General features: G+C 52.8%; 1 long non-coding RNA gene across 1 annotated transcript in view; it reads right to left on the minus strand.

The window, feature by feature from the left end:
• Nucleotides 1-4,820: 4,820 nt before the first annotated feature.
• The window catches only part of LOC119864457, a 32,061-nt gene continuing 17,858 nt past the window's right edge, over nucleotides 4,821-19,023 (minus strand). The window contains exon 4 of the long non-coding RNA XR_005387370.1: nucleotides 4,821-5,095. This is a non-coding gene — a long non-coding RNA (uncharacterized LOC119864457). The remainder of the gene's footprint in view (nucleotides 5,096-19,023) is intronic.

Genomic DNA, 19,023 nt, shown 5'->3' on the forward strand with positions numbered 1-19,023 from the left:
ATCATGGCCTGTCCCTCGCTGTCTCTCTCCCTCTCTCTGTGCCTACCTTCTTGTCTCTCGGACTCTCACTTGTCTCCCTCCCTGTCTCATTCTCTCCATCCTGTCTCTGTCTCGCTGTCTCCTCCCTCCCTGTCTCTGACTCTCCCCTCCTGTCTCTCGGTCTCCCTCCCTGCACCTTGGTCTCTCCCCTCTGTCTCATCTCTCCCTCTCTGTCTCTTGGTCTGTCTGTCCCTCCCTGTCTCTGGATCCTTCCTTCCCTGTCCTGTCTCTCCCCCATCTCGATCTCTCACCCCCGTCGTCTCAGTCACTCCTCCCTGTCTCCATCTCTCTCTCCCTCCCTGTCTCTCGGTCTCCCCCTCGCTTTCTCTCCGTCTCCCTGCCCACCTCTATCTATCTCTCCCTCCCTGTCTCTGTCCATCCCTCCACTTCTGTCTCTCCTTCCCTGCCTCGGTCTCTCCATCCCTGTCTCTCGCCACCCGTCTCCATCTGTCCCTCCCTGTCTGTGTGTCTCCATCCCTGTCTCTCTCTCATCCTGTCTCTCGGCCTCTCCCTCACTGTATCTCGGTCTCCCTCCATGGCTCTGGCTCTCACTCCCTGTCTCTCTGTCTCCCCCTGCCTGTCTCTCGGTCTCTCCCTCCCTGTCTCTGGGTCTGTCCCTCCCTGTCTCTCGGTCTCCCTCCCTCTCTGTCTCTCCCACGGTGTCTAGATCTCACCCTCCTTCTCTCTGTGTCTCGGTCTCTCCCTCCCAGGCTCTCGGTGTCTCCCTACCTGTTTCCCTGCCTCTCCCTGCCTGTCTTTCTGTATCTCCCTCGCTGTCTCTGTCTCTCCATCCCTGTCTCTCTGACTCTCCTTCCCTGTGTCTGTGTCTGTCTCTCCCCGCTGCCCCATCTCAGTCTGTCCCCCCTGCCCCCCACCCCGTCTCCTCTCCCGCCCTCTCTCTGACTCTCGCTCCCTGTCTCGCCGACTCTCCCTTCCTGTGTCTCTGTCTCTCTTTGCGTCTCTGTCTCTCTGCCAGTCTCTGTGTGTCTCCCTTCGTGTCTCCCAGTCTCTCACTCCGTCTCGTTCTCTCCATCCTGTCTCTGTGTTCCCCTCTCTGTGTCTCAGTCTCCCTCCCTTTCTCTCTGACTCTTCCTCCCTGTCTCTCAGTGTATCCCTCCCGGGCTCTCGGTGTCGCTCTGTCTCTGTCTCTCCCCTCCCTGTCCTCTGACTCTCCTTCCATGGTCCTGGCTCTCTCACTCCCTTCCTCATTCTTCCTCCTTGTCCTCGGTCTCTCCCTCACCATCTCGCTTGTCTCTCCCTCCCTTCCCATCCCTATCTCTCCCGTCCCTGTCTGTCTTTGTCCCCCCCTCCATGGGTGTGTCTGTCCATCCCTCCCAGTTTGCTGTCTCTCCTTCCCTCTCCACGTTAATGAAACAAAGGATGAGAACCGTAGGATTCTCTCAATAGATGCAGAAAAAGCATTTGACCAAATAGACCATCCTTTCATGATGGAAACCTTCTGCTGGGTACGCATACTGGGAAAAAAACCTCAATTATCATAAAACCCATGTACAAACGACCCAGAGAGGGAACGTGCTCTTCATTGGGAAAAACCTGGAGCTTTTCCCTTAAGGTCAGGAACACGACAGGGTGTCCACCCTCAACACTCTCGTTCGGCAGAATAGTAGTGGTCCTCGCTTTCCCAGCGACATTCCGAAAACAGAAAAAAAAGGCATCCGGATCGGCAAAGAAGTCACACTCTCCACTCTTCACAGAGGACATGACACTCTATGTGGGAAACCTCACACAATCACTAGACTAGAATCGTACGTAAGGGATCTATCCAACAAGACGACCTAACTAACGATCGTGGGTATCTATTGCCCTGAATGTGGGAGTTGCCACGGATATCAATCAATCGCTAAGCAAAGTTAAGACATACTTAGATAATAATACCCCTTTACTTGGAGACTCGAATACGGCGCTTTCTGCAATTGACAGGTCTTCCAGGCACAGCATCTCCAAGAAACAAGAGCACTAAAGGATACAGTGGACCAGGTGGATCTCACAGATATTTACAGAACTTACATGCAAATGCAACTGAATTCACATTCTTCTCAATTGCACGTGGAACTTTGTCCAGAAGAGACCACATACTGGGTCACAAATCAGGTCATAATCGATACCAAAACTTTGGGATCGTCCCCTGCATATTTTCAGCCCATAATGCTCTGAAACTAGAGCTCAACCACAAGAAGTTTGCAAGGATTTCAAACACGTGCAGGTTAAGGACCATCCCTGCTAAAAGGTGAAAGGGTCAACCAGGACCATCAGAGAAGAATTAAGAAAATTCACGGAAAACCAATGAGAACGAAGATACAACCAACCGTTCAGAATCTCTGGGATACAGCAAAAGCGGTCCCAAATAGGGGAAAGACATCGCAATACAAGCATCAATCCAAACACTGGAAAGAACTCAAATACGAAAACTAACCTGGCACCTAAAGGAGCTGGAGAAGGACCAGCAAATGAAACCTTCACCCAGCAGAAGACGACGGTTAATAAAAATTCGAGCAGAACTCAATGAAATAGAGAGCAGAAGAACTGAGGAAACACATCCACAAAACCAGGTGGTGGACCTCTGAAAGAACCAATAAGAGAGAGAAAAAACCATGAAGCCAGCCTTATTAAAAGAAGAGAGAAAAGACTCCAATTAACAAAAACATGAATGAGAAAGGAGAGATCACCACCACCACGTAGGAAATACAAGCGATCTGAAAAACTCATCCTGAGCAGCTATACGCCAATAAATTGGGCAATCGAGAAGAAACGAACGCATTTCCGGAAAACCACAAACTACCAAAAACGGAACAGGAAGACACAGAAAACCCCAACAGGTCAATATCCAGGGAGGAAATTAAAGCAGTCATCATCAAAGACCTCCCAGGACACAAAGTCTAGGGCCGGGTGGCTTCCTGAAACACTGTGGAACACGTCGGAAAGAAACTGAGGAAGACACAAAGAGATGGAAAAGGGTTCCACGCTCCTGGGTTGGAAGAATTGATATTGGGGAAAATGTCAACGTGACCCAGGGCAATATACACAACTAATGCAATCCCTGTCAGAAATAGCACGGACTCTCTTCAGAGAGCTGGAGCAGTCTCTGAAGGCTGGTGTGGAATGCGAAAAGACCCCCGAACGGCCACGGAAGAGTCCGCCAAGAAAAACCACTGCGGGGCAGCACAATGCCGGATTGTCACGTTGTGCCACGAAGCTGTGACGGGCAAGACAGTGGGATACTGGCACAAAAACAGACACGCCGATCAATTGAACAGAAGAGAGCATCCAGAGGTTGGACCCTCAACTCTATGGGCAACTATATTCAGCCAGGCAGGAAAGACCATGCACGGGGAAAGGAAAAGACAGTCTCTTCAATAAATGCTGCTGGGAACACTGGACAGCCACACGCAGAGAAGAATGAAACTGGACCATCCTCTCACACCATACACAGGATAAACTCAAAATGGATGAAGGATCTCAATTTTGCAGACAAGAGTCCATCAAAATCCTAGGGCAGGACAAAGGCAACAACACCCTTCTTGAACTGGGCCACAGCAACTTCGTAGAAATGACATCAGCCACGAAGGCCAGAGAAACAAGAGCGAAGAACAGGAATGCTGGGACTTCACCAAGTTGAGCAGGTTCCACACAGCAAAGAAACACCCGACAAAACTCAAAGCCAACCCACAGAGTGGGAGAAAGACATGTGCAAATGACCCTGTCAGGTAAAGGGCCAGTATCCAAGATCTCTGAAGAACTTCGGCAACTCCACAGCACAAGAGACCAACGATCCAATCCGGAAGACGGGCAAGAGACATGAATGGAAATGTCACAGAGGAAGACTAGGCATGGCCGACAAGCACGTGAGACAATGCTCCGCATCACTGGCCGTCAGGGAGATATGGGTCAAAAGCACCACGAGATCCCACCTGACACACCAGCGACTGCGGTGAACGTTAACAAGATAGGAAACAGCGAAGGTCGGCGAGGATGTGGCGAAAAGGGAACCCTCTTGCACTGCTGGTGGGAATGTGACCTGATGCAGCCACGCCTGGAAACCGTGTGCAGGTGCCCTCAGAGAGGTAACAACGGATCTGCCCTGCGATCCAGCATGGGGGTGCACTGGTGGAGATGTACCCCAAAGATACAGATGCGGGGGAAACACCGGGACACGTGCACCCTGAGGTTTCGAGTTGCAATGCCCACGATAGCCACACTGCGGAAGGAGCCTCGGTGCCCATCGAAAGATGAATGGATAAGGAGGGCGAGTGGTCTCTGTACACGATGGAAGATTACTCAGCCATCAGAAACGACAAACAACCCACCATTTGCTTCGATGTGGATGGAACCAGAGGGTATTATGGCTGAGTCAAAGAAAAAGAAGGCAGTCGGCGAAGGACAAACATTCTATGGTCTCGTTCTTTTGGGGAGTATGAAAAAAATAGTGAAAGGGAACAGAGGAGAAAGAAGAAAAAAATGAGTGGGAGATGGCAGAAAAGGAGACAGAACAGGAGAGACTCCTAACCCTGGGAAATGAACAAGGGGTGGAAGAAAGGGAGGAACGCGGGGGGCGGGGTTGACTGGGTGACGGGCACAGAGGGGGGCACTTGATGCGATGAACACTGGGGGAGTTACACTCGATGTTGGCAAAATGACCTCCAATAAGAAAGAAACCTATAAACAAACACACAAACCTCCCAAGACACAAAAGTCCAGGGCCAGATTGGCTTCCCAGGGGAATTCTATCCAGCGCTTCAAGAAGAAAGACTACCTATGCTACTAAAGCTGCTCCGAAAGATAGAAAGAGATGGAATACTTCCAAGCTCGTTCTTGGAGGCCAGCATCACCTTAACTCCAAAACCCAAGACCCCAAAAGGGGACAATGCTGGACCGATGTCCCTGATTAAGGCGGACGCACACCTTCTCCACAAGATATGAGCCAACAGGATCCGACGGGACATGATTAAGAAGTTACTCACCACGACCCAGTGGGGTTAATCGCCAGGGTGCAAGGCTGCTTCAGCACTCGGAGAACACTCGATGGGCTTCATCAGATCTGCAAGAGAGAAAACAAGAACCAGATGATCCTCTCAAGAGACGCAGAGGAAGCATTTGACAAAATACGGCATCCATGGCAGATCCAAACCCTTCAGAGTACAGGGATAGAGGGAACGTCCCTCAGCATCTTCAAATCCATCTACGAAAAGCCCGTGGCAAATTATCATCCACAATGTGGAAACACTGGGAGCCTTTCTTCGAACATCAGGAACGAGAGACAGGGATGTCCACCCTCACCACGTCTTCTCAACATACTACTAGACATCTCGGCCTCAGCAGTCAAGCGACAGAAAAACTAAAAGGCATTCACATTGGCAAAGAAGTAGTCAAACTTGCCCTCTTCACCGATGGCATGCATGGTACCGTACCCGGAAAACCCAAAAGACTCCACCCCAAGATCGTAGAACTCATACAGCAAATTCGGCAGCGTGGCAGGATCCTAAATCTATGCCAAGAAATCAGTCACCTCTCTATACGCCAACGATGACTCTGAAGAAAGAGAAATTAAGGAGTCGGTTCCAGTGACAACTGCACCCAAAGCATGAGATACCCAGGAATACACCTAACCAAAGAGGTAAAGGATCTCTACCCGAAAAACCACGGAACACATCTGAAAGAAATTGAGGAGGACACTAAGACATGGAAAACTATCCCATGCTCCTGGATTGGAAGAATTCATATATTGGGAAAATGTCAACGTGACTGACCCAGGGCAATTTACACATTGATTGCAATCCCTATCATCAAAAATACCAAAGGCTCCCTTCAGAGAGTTGCCACAAATCATCTGAAGAGTAGTGTGGAATCAGACAAGACCCCGAATGCCCAGGGCAATATTAGAAAAGAAAACCACAGCTGGCGGCATCACAAGGCCGGACTTCAGGTTGTGCTACAAAGCTGTGCTCATCAAGACAGTGTGCTACTAGCAGAAAAACAGACACACGGATCAATGGGACAGAAGAGAGAAATCCAGAAGTGGACCCTCAACTCTACGGTCAGGAGCATATATTCGACCAAGCAGGAGAGACCATCCACTGGAAAAAAGACAGCCTCCTCACTAAAGGCTGCTGGGAACGTTGGACAGCCACATGCAAAAGAATGAAACTGGACCATTCTCTCACACCATACACAGAGATAAAACTCAAAATGGATGAAAGATGTAAATGTGAGATGAGATTCCATCAAAACCCTAGGGGAGAACACCGGCAACGTCCTTCCCGAACTTGGCCACAGTAACTTCTTGCAAGATACACCCGTGAAGGCCAGAAAACAAAAGCAAAGATGAACTATTGGGACTTCATCGGGATGAGAAGCTTCCGCACAGCCAAAGAGACACTCAACAAAACCAAGAGACAACCTCCAGAATGGGAGAAGCTACGTGCAAATGACCCGTCAGATAAAGGGCCAGCATCCACGATCTCTAAAGAACCCATTCAACTCAACAGCAGAGAAACCAACCATCCAATCCGGAAATGGGCAAAAGACACGAACCGAAATGGCACAGAGCAAGACGTCGACGTGGCCGACAAGCCCATGAGAAAATGCGCCGCATCACTGTTATTTCCATCAGGGAAACACACGTCAAAAGCACAACGAAATCCCACCTTACACCGGTGAGAATGGGGAACATTGGCCAGACAGGAAACCACAAATACTGGACAGGATGTGCAGAAAGGGGAACGATTTCAAAATTCAACAATTTCAGAGGTAGCCATATTCACCTGAAAGGGACCAAGGGGGAGGGGGGCATGCTGCCGGCCAGGCTGGGGAGCTTAGGGAGGGACCTGAGAGCGGGGAGGGGGTGGGGGGAGGAGGAACAGCCAAGGGCCTTGGGGGGCCTGGGGGGGCCCAGCAGCCCAGGCCCTCAAGCCACCGCCCCAAGGCCCTGCCCTGACATCGCAAGGTGCCTGCATCCTAACCCCTCTGAGCAGCCGCGGATGGGTTCGGCGGCACCTCCCCGAGCCCCGGTGGAGGGGGCCCCACACCCTCCCTGAGCCGCTCCTGTGAGACCTGACCTGACACGTAGGAGGCCCCGCCGCCGCCCCCTCCGAGAACAGGTGCCACCACTCCTCCCCCGCGCAGCCCTCTGCCCGGCACCCTGGCGGCCCAAAGGGTGTCCGCCGGGCTCGCCACGGGGGCGCCTCCATGCGGCCCCCAAGACTCACTGTCCCCCTCCGGTCCCTCCCAGGCACCCGCCGCGCCACCAGCCAGGGCCAGATGCCTCTCGCACAGCCACCCCGGGGCCCGTCACGCCTCCCGGGGCCCACGCTGACCTGCGCGCCGGGGGCCGAGGCCTGCAGAGCCGCTGCCGCGAGCCCGGAGCGCGGGGAACCGCGGGGAACCGCGGGGAACCGCGGGCCTGGACTGGGGGCGCGGCCGCGCAACCTCCTGCCGTGCCCAGGTCGCCGCATCTGCGCACAGCTCCTCCTGCGGCCACGCCCCGGCCCCCTTCAGGTCACGCTCCGGCTCAGGCGCCTGGGCAAGCTCCCGCCCCGCCCCCGCCACGCCCCCCGCAGACCTGCCACACAGAGGCCCGCCCTCCGCGGAGCCTACAGGGGACCCGAGACCGCCTCTGCCTCCCCCCGCTAGTCTAGTCGGGGCGCCGGGGCCGAGGCCTTGCGCCCCGGCTCAGTCCCGAGGGACACCTGCTCACGGAGGCACGGAGCCTCTCTCTGGCTCTGTGTCTCCATCCCTGTCCCTCCGTCCCGGTCTCTGTCTCTCCCTCACTGTCTCCCTCGCTCTCCCTCCCGGTCTGGCCCTGTCTCCCTCCCAGTCTCTCTGCCTCTGCCCCCACCCCCATCTCTCTCTCTCTCCCTCTCCCTCCCAGTCTCTGTGTCCCTCCCAGTCTTTCTTCTCTTACTGCCTATCATGGCCTGTCCCTCGCTGTCTCTCTCTCCCTCTCTCTGTGCCTACCTTCTTGTCTCTCGGACTCTCACTTGTCTCCCTCCCTGTCTCATTCTCTCCATCCTGTCTCTGTCTCGCTGTCTCCTCCCTCCCTGTCTCTGACTCTCCCCTCCTGTCTCTCGGTCTCCCTCCCTGCACCTTGGTCTCTCCCCTCTGTCTCATCTCTCCCTCTCTGTCTCTTGGTCTGTCTGTCCCTCCCTGTCTCTGGATCCTTCCTTCCCTGTCCTGTGTCTCTCCCCCCATCTCGATCTCTCACCCCCGTCGTCTCAGTCACTCCTCCCTGTCTCCATCTCTCTCTCCCCTCCCTGTCTCTCGGTCTCCCCCTCGCTTTCTCTCCGTCTCCCTGCCCACCTCTATCTATCTCTCCCTCCCTGTCTCTGTCCATCCCTCCACTTCTGTCTCTCCTTCCCTGCCTCGGTCTCTCCATCCCTGTCTCTCGCCACCCGTCTCCATCTGTCCCTCCCTGTCTGTGTGTCTCCATCCCTGTCTCTCTCTCATCCTGTCTCTCGGCCTCTCCCTCACTGTATCTCGGTCTCCCTCCATGGCTCTGGCTCTCACTCCCTGTCTCTCTGTCTCCCCCTGCCTGTCTCTCGGTCTCTCCCTCCCTGTCTCTGGGTCTGTCCCTCCCTGTCTCTCGGTCTCCCTCCCTCTCTGTCTCTCCCACGGTGTCTAGATCTCACCCTCCTTCTCTCTGTGTCTCGGGTCTCTCCCCTCCCAGGCTCTCGGTGTCTCCCTACCTGTTTCCCTGCCTCTCCCTGCCTGTCTTTCTGTATCTCCCTCGCTGTCTCTGTCTCTCCATCCCTGTCTCTCTGACTCTCCTTCCCTGTGTCTGTGTCTGTCTCTCCCCCGCTGCCCCATCTCAGTCTGTCCCCACCCTGCCCCCCACCCCGTCTCCTCTCCCGCCCCTCTCTCTGACTCTCGCTCCCTGTCTCGCCGACTCTCCCTTCCTGTGTCTCTGTCTCTCTTTGCGTCTCTGTCTCTCTGCCAGTCTCTGTGTGTCTCCCTTCGTGTCTCCCAGTCTCTCACTCCGTCTCGTTCTCTCCATCCTGTCTCTGTGTTCCCCTCTCTGTGTCTCAGTCTCCCTCCCTTTCTCTCTGACTCTTCCTCCCTGTCTCTCAGTGTATCCCTCCCGGGCTCTCGGTGTCTCTCTGTCTCTGTCTCTCCCTCCCTGTCTCTCTGACTCTCCTTCCATGTCTGGCTCTCTCCCTCCCTTCCTCATTCTTCCTCCTTGTCTCGGTCTCTCCCTCACCATCTCGCTGTCTCTCCCTCCCCATCCCTATCTCTCCCTCCCTGTCTGTGTCCCCCTCCGTGTGTCTGTCCATCCCTCCAGTTCTGTCTCTCCTTCCCTCTCCACGTTAATGAAACAAAGGATGAGAACCGTAGGATTCTCTCAATAGATGCAGAAAAAGCATTTGACCAAATAGACCATCCTTTCATGATGGAAACCTTCTGCTGGGTACGCATACTGGGAAAAAAAACCTCAATTATCATAAAACCCATGTACAAACGACCCAGAGAGGGAACGTGCTCTTCATTGGGAAAACCTGGAGCTTTTCCCTTAAGGTCAGGAACACGACAGGGTGTCCACCCTCAACACTCTCGTTCGGCAGAATAGTAGTGGTCCTCACTTTCCCAGCGACATTCCGAAACAGAAAAAAAAGGCATCCGGATCGGCAAAGAAGTCACACTCTCACTCTTCACAGAGGACATGACACTCTATGTGGGAAACCTCACACAATCACTAGACTACATCGTACGTAAGGGATCTATCCAACAAGACGACCTAACTAACGATCGTGGGTATCTATGCCCTGAATGTGGGAGTTGCCACGGATATCAATCAATCGCTAAGCAAAGTTAAGACATACTTAGATAATAATACCCTTTTACTTGGAGACTCGAATACGGCGCTTTCTGCAATTGACAGGTCTTCCAGGCACAGCATCTCCAAAGAAACAAGAGCACTAAAGGATACAGTGGACCAGGTGGATCTCACAGATATTTACAGAACTTTACATGCAAATGCAACTGAATTCACATCCTTCTCAATTGCACGTGGAACTTTGTCCAGAAGAGACCACATACTGGGTCACAAATCAGGTCATAATCGATACCAAAACTTTGGGATCGTCCCCTGCATATTTTCAGCCCATAATGCTCTGAAACTAGAGCTCAACCACAAGAAGTTTGCAAGGATTTCAAACACGTGCAGGTTAAGGACCATCCTGCTAAAAGGTGAAAGGGTCAACCAGGACATCAGAGAAGAATTAAGAAAATTCACGGAAACCAATGAGAACGAAGATACAACCAACCGTTCAGAATCTCTGGGATACAGCAAAAGCGGTCCCAAATAGGGGAAAGACATCGCAATACAAGCATCAATCCAAACACTGGAAAGAACTCAAATACAAAACTACCTGGCACCTAAAGGAGCTGGAGAAGGACCAGCAAATGAAACCTTCACCCAGCAGAAGACGACGGTTAATAAAACTTCGAGCAGAACTCAATGAATAGAGAGCAGAAGAACTGAGGAAACACATCCACAAAACCAGGTGGTGGACCTCTGAAAGAACCAATAAGAGAGAGAAAAACCATGAAGCCAGCCTTATTAAAAGAAGAGAGAAAAGACTCCAATTAACAAAAACATGAATGAGAAAGGAGAGATCACCACCACCACGTAGGAAATACAAGCGATCTGAAAAACTCATCCTGAGCAGCTATACGCCAATAAATTGGGCAATCGAGAAGAAAACGAACGCATTTCCGGAAAACCACAAACTACCAAAAACGGAACAGGAAGACACAGAAAACCCCAACAGGTCAATATCCAGGGAGGAAATTAAAGCAGTCATCATCAAAGACCTCCCAGGACACAAAAGTCTAGGGCCGGGTGGCTTCCTGAAACACTGTGGAACACGTCGGAAAGAAACTGAGGAAGACACAAAGAGATGGAAAAGGGTTCCACGCTCCTGGGTTGGAAGAATTGATATTGGGGGAAAATGTCAACGTGACCCAGGGCAATATACACAACTAATGCAATCCCTGTCAGAAATAGCACGGACTCTCTTCAGAGAGCTGGAGCAAGTCCTCTGAAGGCTGGTGTGGAATGCGAAAAGACCCCGAACGGCCACGGGAAGAGTCGCCAAGAAAACCACTGCGGGGGCAGCACAATGCCGGATTTCACGTTGTGCCACGAAGCTGTGACGGGCAAGACAGATGGGATACTGGCACAAAAACAGACACGCCGATCAATGGAACAGAAGAGAGCATCCAGAGGTGGACCCTCAACTCTATGGGCAACTAATATTCAGCCAGGCAGGAAAGACCATGCACGGGGAAAAGGAAAAGACAGTCTCTTCAATAAATGCTGCTGGGAACACTGGACAGCCACACGCAGAAGAATGAAACTGGACCATTCCTCTCACACCATACACAAGGATAAACTCAAAATGGATGAAGGATCTCAATTTTGCAAGACAAGAGTCATCAAAATCCTAGGGCAATGACAAAGGCAACAACACCACCTTCTTGAATGGGCCACAGCAACTTCGTAGAAATGACATCAGCCACGAAGGCCAGAGAAACAAGAGCGAAGAACAGGAATGCTGGGACTCAGCCAAGTTTGGCGGGTCCACACAGCAAAAGAAACACCCGACAAAAACTCAAAGCCAACCCACAGAGTGGGAGAAGACATGTGCAAATGAACCCTGTCAGGTAAAGGGCCAGTATCCAAGATCTCTGAAGAACTTCGGCAACTCCACAGCAAAAGAGACCAACGATCCAATCCGGAAGACGTGGCAGAGACATGAATGGAAATGTCACAGAGGAAAGACTAGGCAATGGCGACAAGCACTGAGACAATGCTCCGCATCACTGGCCGTCAGGGAGATATGGGTCCAAAGCACCACGAGATCCCACCTGACACACCAGCGACTGCGGTGACGTTAACAAGATAGGAAACAGCGAAGGTCGGCGAGGATTGTGGCGAAAAGGGAACCCTCTTGCACTGCTGGTGGGAATGTGACCTGATGCAGCCACGCCTGGAAAACCGTGTGCAGGTGCCTCAGAGAGGTAACAACGGATCTGCCCTGCGATTCCAGCATGGGGGTGCACTGGTGGAGATTGACCCCAAAGATACAGATGCGGGGGAGGAAACACCGGGACACGTGCACCCTGAGGTTTCGAGTTGCAATGCCCACGATAGCCACACTGCGGAAGGAGCCTCGGTGCCCATCGAAAGATGAATGGATAAGGAGGGCGAGTGGTCTCTGTACACGATGGAAGATTACTCAGCCATCAGAAACGACAAACACCCACCATTTGCTTCGATGTGGATGGAACAGAGGGTATTATGGCTGAGTCAAAGAAAAAGAAGGCAGTCGGGCGAAGGACAAACATTCTATGGTCTCGTTCTTTTGGGGAGTATGAAAAAAAATAGTGAAAGGGACAGAGGAGAAAGAAGAAAAAAATGGTGGGAGATGGCAGAAAAGGAGACAGAACAGGAGAGACTCCTAACCCTGGGAAATGAACAAGGGGTGGGAAGAAAGGGAGGAACGCGGGGTGGCGGGGTTGACCTGGGTGACGGGCACAGAGGGGGGCACTTGATGCGATAACACTGGGGGAGTTACACTCGATGTTGGCAAAATGACCTCCAATAAGAAAGAAACCTATAAAACAAACACACAAACCTCCCAAGACACAAAAGTCCAGGGCCAGATGGCTTCCCAGGGGAATTCTATCCAGCGCTTCAAGAAGAAGATACCTATGCTACTAAAGCTGCTCCGAAGATAGAAAGAGATGGAATACTTCCAAGCTCGTTCTTGGAGGCCAGCATCACCTTAACTCCAAAACCCAAGACCCAAAAGGGACAAGGCTGGACCGATGTCCCTGATTAAGGGCGGACGCACACCTTCTCCACAAGATATGAGCCAACAGGATCCGACGGGACATGATAAGAAGTTACTCACCACGACCCAGTGGGGTTAATCGCCAGGGGTGCAAGGCTGCTTCAGCACTCCGGAGAACACTCGATGGGCTTCATCAGATCTGCAAGAGAGAAAACAAGAACCAGATGATCCTCTCAAGAGACGCAGAGGAAGCATTTGACAAAATACGGCATCCATGGCAGATCCAAACCCTCAGAGTACAGGGATAGAGGGAACGTCCCTCAGCATCTTCAAATTCCATCTACGAAAAGCCCGTGGCAAATTATCATCCACATGTGGAAACACTGGGAGCCTTTCTTCGAACATCAGGAACGAAGAGACAGGGATGTCCACCCTCACCACGTCTTCTCAACATACTACTAGACATCTCGGCCCTCAGCAGTCAAGCGACAGAAAAACTAAAAGGCATTCACATTGGCAAGACGTAGTCAAACTTGCCCTCTTCACCGATGGCATGCATGGTACCGTACCCGGAAAACCCAAAAGACTCCACCCCCAAGATCGTAGAACTCATACAGCAAATTCGGCAGCGTGGCAGGATCCTAAATCTATGCCAAGAAATCAGTCACCTCTCTATACGCCAACGATGACTCTGAAGAAAGAGAAATTAAGGAGTCGGTTCCAGTGACAACTGCACCCAAAAGCATGAGATACCCAGGCATGAGATACCCAGGAATACACCTAACCAAAGAGTAAAGGATCTCTACCCGAAAAACCACGGAACACATCTGAAAGAAATTGAGGAGGACACTAAGAGATGGAAAACTATCCCATGCTCCTGGATTGGAAGAATTCATATATTGGGAAAATGTCAACGTGACTGACCCAGGGCAATTTACACATTGATTGCAATCCCTATCATCAAAAATACCAAAGGCTCCCTTCAGAGAGTCGCCACAAATCATCTGAAGATTAGTGTGGAATCAGACAAGACCCCGAATGCCCAGGGCAATATTAGAAAAGAAAACCACAGCTGGCGGCATCACAACGCCGGACTTCAGGTTGTGCTACAAGGCTGTGCTCATCAAGACAGTGTGCTACTAGCAGAAAAACAGACACACGGATCAATGGGACAGAAGAGAGAAATCCAGAAGTGGACCCTCAACTCTACGGTCAGGACCATATATTCGACCAAGCAGGAGAGACCATCCACTGGAAAAAAGACAGCCTCCTCACTAAAGGCTGCTGGGAACGTTGGACAGCCACATGCAAAAGAATGAAACTGGACCATTCTCTCACACCATACACAGAGATAAAACTCAAAATGGATGAAAGATGTAAATGTGAGATGAGATTCCATCAAAACCCTAGGGGAGAACACAGGCAACGTCCTTCCCGAACTTGGCCACAGTAACTTCTTGCAAGATACACCCGTGAAGGCCAGAAAACAAAAGCAAAGATGAACTATTGGGACTTCATCGGGATGAGAAGCTTCCGCACAGCCAAAGAGACACTCAACAAAACCAACAGACAACCTCCAGAATGGGAGAAGCTACGTGCAAATGACCCGTCAGATAAAGGGCCAGCATCCACGATCTCTAAAGAACCCATTCAACTCAACAGCAGAGAAACCAACCATCCAATCCGGAAATGGGCAAAAGACACGAACCGAAATGGCACAGAGCAAGACGTCGACGTGGCCGACAAGCCCATGAGAAAATGCGCCGCATCACTGTTATTTCCATCAGGGAAACACACGTCAAAAGCACAACGAAATCCCACCTTACACCGGTGAGAATGGGGAACATTGGCCAGACAGGAAACCACAAATACTGGACAGGATGTGCAGAAAGGGGAACGATTTCAAAATTCAACAATTTCAGAGGTAGCCATATTCACCTGAAAGGGACCAAGGGGGGGGGGGCATGCTGCCGGCCAGGCTGGGGAGCTTAGGGAGGGACCTGAGAGCGGGGAGGGGGTGGGGGGAGGAGGAACAGCCAAGGGCCTTGGGGGGCCTGGGGGGGCCCAGCAGCCCAGGCCCTCAAGCCACCGCCCCAAGGCCCTGCCCTGACATCGCAAGGTGCCTGCATCCTAACCCCTCTGAGCAGCCGCGGATGGGTTCGGCGGCACCTCCCCGAGCCCCGGTGGAGGGGCCCCACACCCTCCCTGAGCCGCTCCTGTGAGACCTGACCTGACACGTAGGAGGCCCCGCCGCCGCCCCCCTCCGAGAACAGGTGCCACCACTCCTCCCCGCGCAGCCCTCTGCCCGGCACCCTGGCGGCCCAAAGGGTGTCCGCCGGGCTCGCCACGGGGGCGCCTCCATGCGGCCCCCAAGACTCACTGTCCCCCTCCGGTCCCTCCCAGGCACCCGCCGCGCCACCAGCAGGGCCAGATGCCTCTCGCACAGCCACCCCGGGGCCCGTCACGCCTCCCGGGGCCCACGCTGACCTGCGCGGGGGGCCGAGGGCCTGAGAGCCGCTGCCGCGAGCCCGGAGCGCGGGGAACCGCGGGGAACCGCGGGGAACCGCGGGCCTGGACTGGGGGCGCGGCCGCGCAACCTCCTGCCGTGCCCAGGTCGCCGCATCTGCGCACAGCTCCTCCTGCGGCCACGCCCCGGCCCCCGTCAGGTCACGCTCGGGCTCAGGCGCCTGGGCAAGCTCCCGCCCCGCCCCCGCCACGCCCCCCGCAGACCTGCCACACAGAGGCCCGCCCTCCGCGGAGCCTACAGGGGACCCGAGACCGCCTCTGCCTCCCCCCGCTAGTCTAGTCGGGGCGCCGGGGCCGAGGCCTTGCGCCCCGGCTCAGTCCCGAGGGACACCTGCTCACGGAGGCACGGAGCCTCTCTCTGGCTCTGTGTCTCCATCCCTGTCCCTCCGTCCCGGTCTCTGTCTCTCCCTCACTGTCTCCCTCGCTCTCCCTCCCGGTCTGGCCCTGTCTCCCTCCCAGTCTCTCTGCCTCTGCCCCCACCCCCATCTCTCTCTCTCTCCTCGCCCTCCCAGTCTCTGTGTCCCTCCCAGTCTTCTCTTACTGCCTATCATGGCCTGTCCCTCGCTGTCTCTCTCCCTCTCTCTGTGCCTACCTTCTTGTCTCTCGGACTCTCACTTGTCTCCCTCCCTGTCTCATTCTCTCCATCCTGTCTCTGTCTCGCTGTCTCCTCCCTCCCTGTCTCTGACTCTCCCCTCCTGTCTCTCGGTCTCCCTCCCTGCACCTTGGTCTCTCCCCTCTGTCTCATCTCTCCCTCTCTGTCTCTTGGTCTGTCTGTCCCTCCCTGTCTCTGGATCCTTCCTTCCCTGTCCTGTGTCTCTCCCCCATCTCGATCTCTCACCCCCGTCGTCTCAGTCACTCCTCCCTGTCTCCATCTCTCTCTCCCTCCCTGTCTCTCGGTCTCCCCTCGCTTTCTCTCCGTCTCCCTGCCCACCTCTATCTATCTCTCCCTCCCTGTCTCTGTCCATCCCTCCACTTCTGTCTCTCCTTCCCTGCCTCGGTCTCTCCATCCCTGTCTCTCGCCACCCGTCTCCATCTGTCCCTCCCTGTCTGTGTGTCTCCATCCCTGTCTCTCTCTCATCCTGTCTCTCGGCCTCTCCCTCACTGTATCTCGGTCTCCCTCCATGGCTCTGGCTCTCACTCCCTGTCTCCCTGTCTCTGGGTCTGTCCCTCCCTGTCTCTCGGTCTCCCTCCTCTCTGTCTCTCCCACGGTGTCTAGATCTCACCCTCCTTCTCTCTGTGTCTCGGTCTCTCCCTCCCAGGCTCTCGGTGTCTCCCTACCTGTTTCCCTGCCTCTCCCTGCCTGTCTTTCTGTATCTCCCTCGCTGTCTCTGTCTCTCCATCCCTGTCTCTCTGACTCTCCTTCCCTGTGTCTGTGTCTGTCTCTCCCCGCTGCCCCATCTCAGTCTGTCCCCGCCCTGCCCCCCACCCCGTCTCCTCTCCCGCCCTCTCTCTGACTCTCGCTCCCTGTCTCGCCGACTCTCCCTTCCTGTGTCTCTGTCTCTCTTGCGTCTCTGTCTCTCTGCCAGTTTCTGTGTGTCTCCCTTCGTGTCTCCCAGTCTCTCACTCCGTCTCGTTCTCTCCATCCTGTCTCTGTGTTCCCCTCTCTGTGTCTCAGTCTCCCTCCCTTTCTCTCTGACTCTTCCTCCCTGTCTCTCAGTGTATCCCTCCCGGGCTCTCGGTGTCTCTCTGTCTCTGTCTCTCCCTCCCTGTCTCTCTGACTCTCCTTCCATGTCTGGCTTCTCTCCCTCCCCTTCCCTCATTCTTCCTCCTTGTCTCGGTCTCTCCCTCACCATCTCGCTGTCTCTCCCTCCCCATCCCTATCTATCTCTCCCTCCCTGTCTCTGTCCCCCTCCCTGTGTCTGTCCATCCCTCCAGTTCTGTCTCTCCTTCCCTCTCCACGTAATGAAACAAAGGATGAGAAACCGTAGGATTCTCTCAATAGATGCAGAAAAGCATTTGACCAAATAGACCATCCTTTCATGATGGAAACCTTCTGCTGGGTACGCATACTGGGAAAAAAACCTCAATTATCATAAAACCCATGTACAAACGACCCAGAGAGGGAACGTGCTCTTCATTGGGAAAACCCTGGAGCTTTCCCTTAAGGTCAGGAACACGACAGGGTGTTCCCACCCTCAACACTCTCGTTCGCAGAATAGTAGTGGTCCTCGCTTTCCCAGCGACATTCCGAAACAGAAAAAAAAGGCATCCGGATCGGCAAAGAAGTCAAACTCTCACTCTTCACAGAGGACATGACACTCTATGTGGGAAACCTCACACAATCACTAGACTAGATCGTACGTAAGGGATCTATCCAACAAGACGACCTAACTAACGATCGTGGGTATCTATGCCCTGAATGTGGGAGTTGCCACGGATATCAATCAATCGCTAAGCAAAGTTAAGACATACTTAGATAATAATACCCTTTTACTTGGAGACTCGAATACGGCGCTTTCTGCAATTGACAGGTCTTCCAGGCACAGCACTCCAAAGAAACAAGAGCACTAAAGGATACAGTGGACCAGGTGGATCTCACAGATATTTACAGAACTTTACATGCAAATGCAACTGAATTCACATTCTTCTCAATTGCACGTGGAACTGTGTCCAGAAGAGACCACATACTGGGTCACAAATCAGGTCATAATCGATACCAAAACTTTGGGATCGTCCCCTGCATATTTTCAGCCCATAATGCTCTGAAACTAGAGCTCAACCACAAGAAGTTTGCAAGGATTTCAAACACGTGCAGGTTAAGGACCATCCTGCTAAAAGGTGAAAGGGTCAACCAGGACATTAGAGAAGAATTAAGAAAATTCACGGAAACCAATGAGAACGAAGATACGACCAACCGTTCAGAATCTCTGGGATACAGCAAAAGCGGTCCCAAATAGGGGAAAGACATCGCAATACAAGCATCAATCCAAACACTGGAAAGAACTCAAATACGAAAACTAACCTGGCACCTAAAGGAGCTGGAGAAGGACCAGCAAATGAAACCTTCACCCAGCAGACGACGACGGTTAATAAAAATTCGAGCAGAACTCAATGAAATAGAGAGCAGAAGAACTGAGGAAACACATCCACAAAACCAGGTGGTGGACCTCTGAAAGAACCAATAAGAGAGAGAAAAACCATGAAGCCAGCCTTATTAAAAGAAGAGAGAAAAGACTCCAATTAACAAAAACACGAATGAGAAAGGAGAGATCACCACCACCACGTAGGAAATACAAGCGATCTGAAAAACTCATCCTGAGCAGCTATACGCCAATAAATTGGGCAATCGAGAAGAAACGAACGCATTTCCGGAAAACCACAAACTACCAAAAACGGAACAGGAAGACACAGAAAACCCCAACAGGTCAATATCCAGGGAGGAAATTAAAGCAGTCATCATCAAAGACCTCCCAGGACACAAAAGTCTAGGGCCGGGTGGCTTCCTGAAACACTGTGGAACACGTCGGAAAGAAACTGAGGAAGACACAAAGAGATGGAAAAGGGTTCCACGCTCCTGGGTTGGAAGAATTGATATTGGGGAAAATGTCAACGTGACCCAGGGCAATATACACAACTAATGCAATCCCTGTCAGAAATAGCACGGACTCTCTTCAGAGAGCTGGAGCAAGTCCTCTGAAGGCTGGTGTGG

This window comes from Canis lupus, unplaced genomic scaffold (genome assembly GCF_011100685.1).
Source record: "Canis lupus familiaris isolate Mischka breed German Shepherd unplaced genomic scaffold, alternate assembly UU_Cfam_GSD_1.0 chrUn_S375H535, whole genome shotgun sequence".
In the NCBI taxonomy this organism is placed as follows: domain Eukaryota; kingdom Metazoa; phylum Chordata; class Mammalia; order Carnivora; family Canidae; genus Canis; species Canis lupus.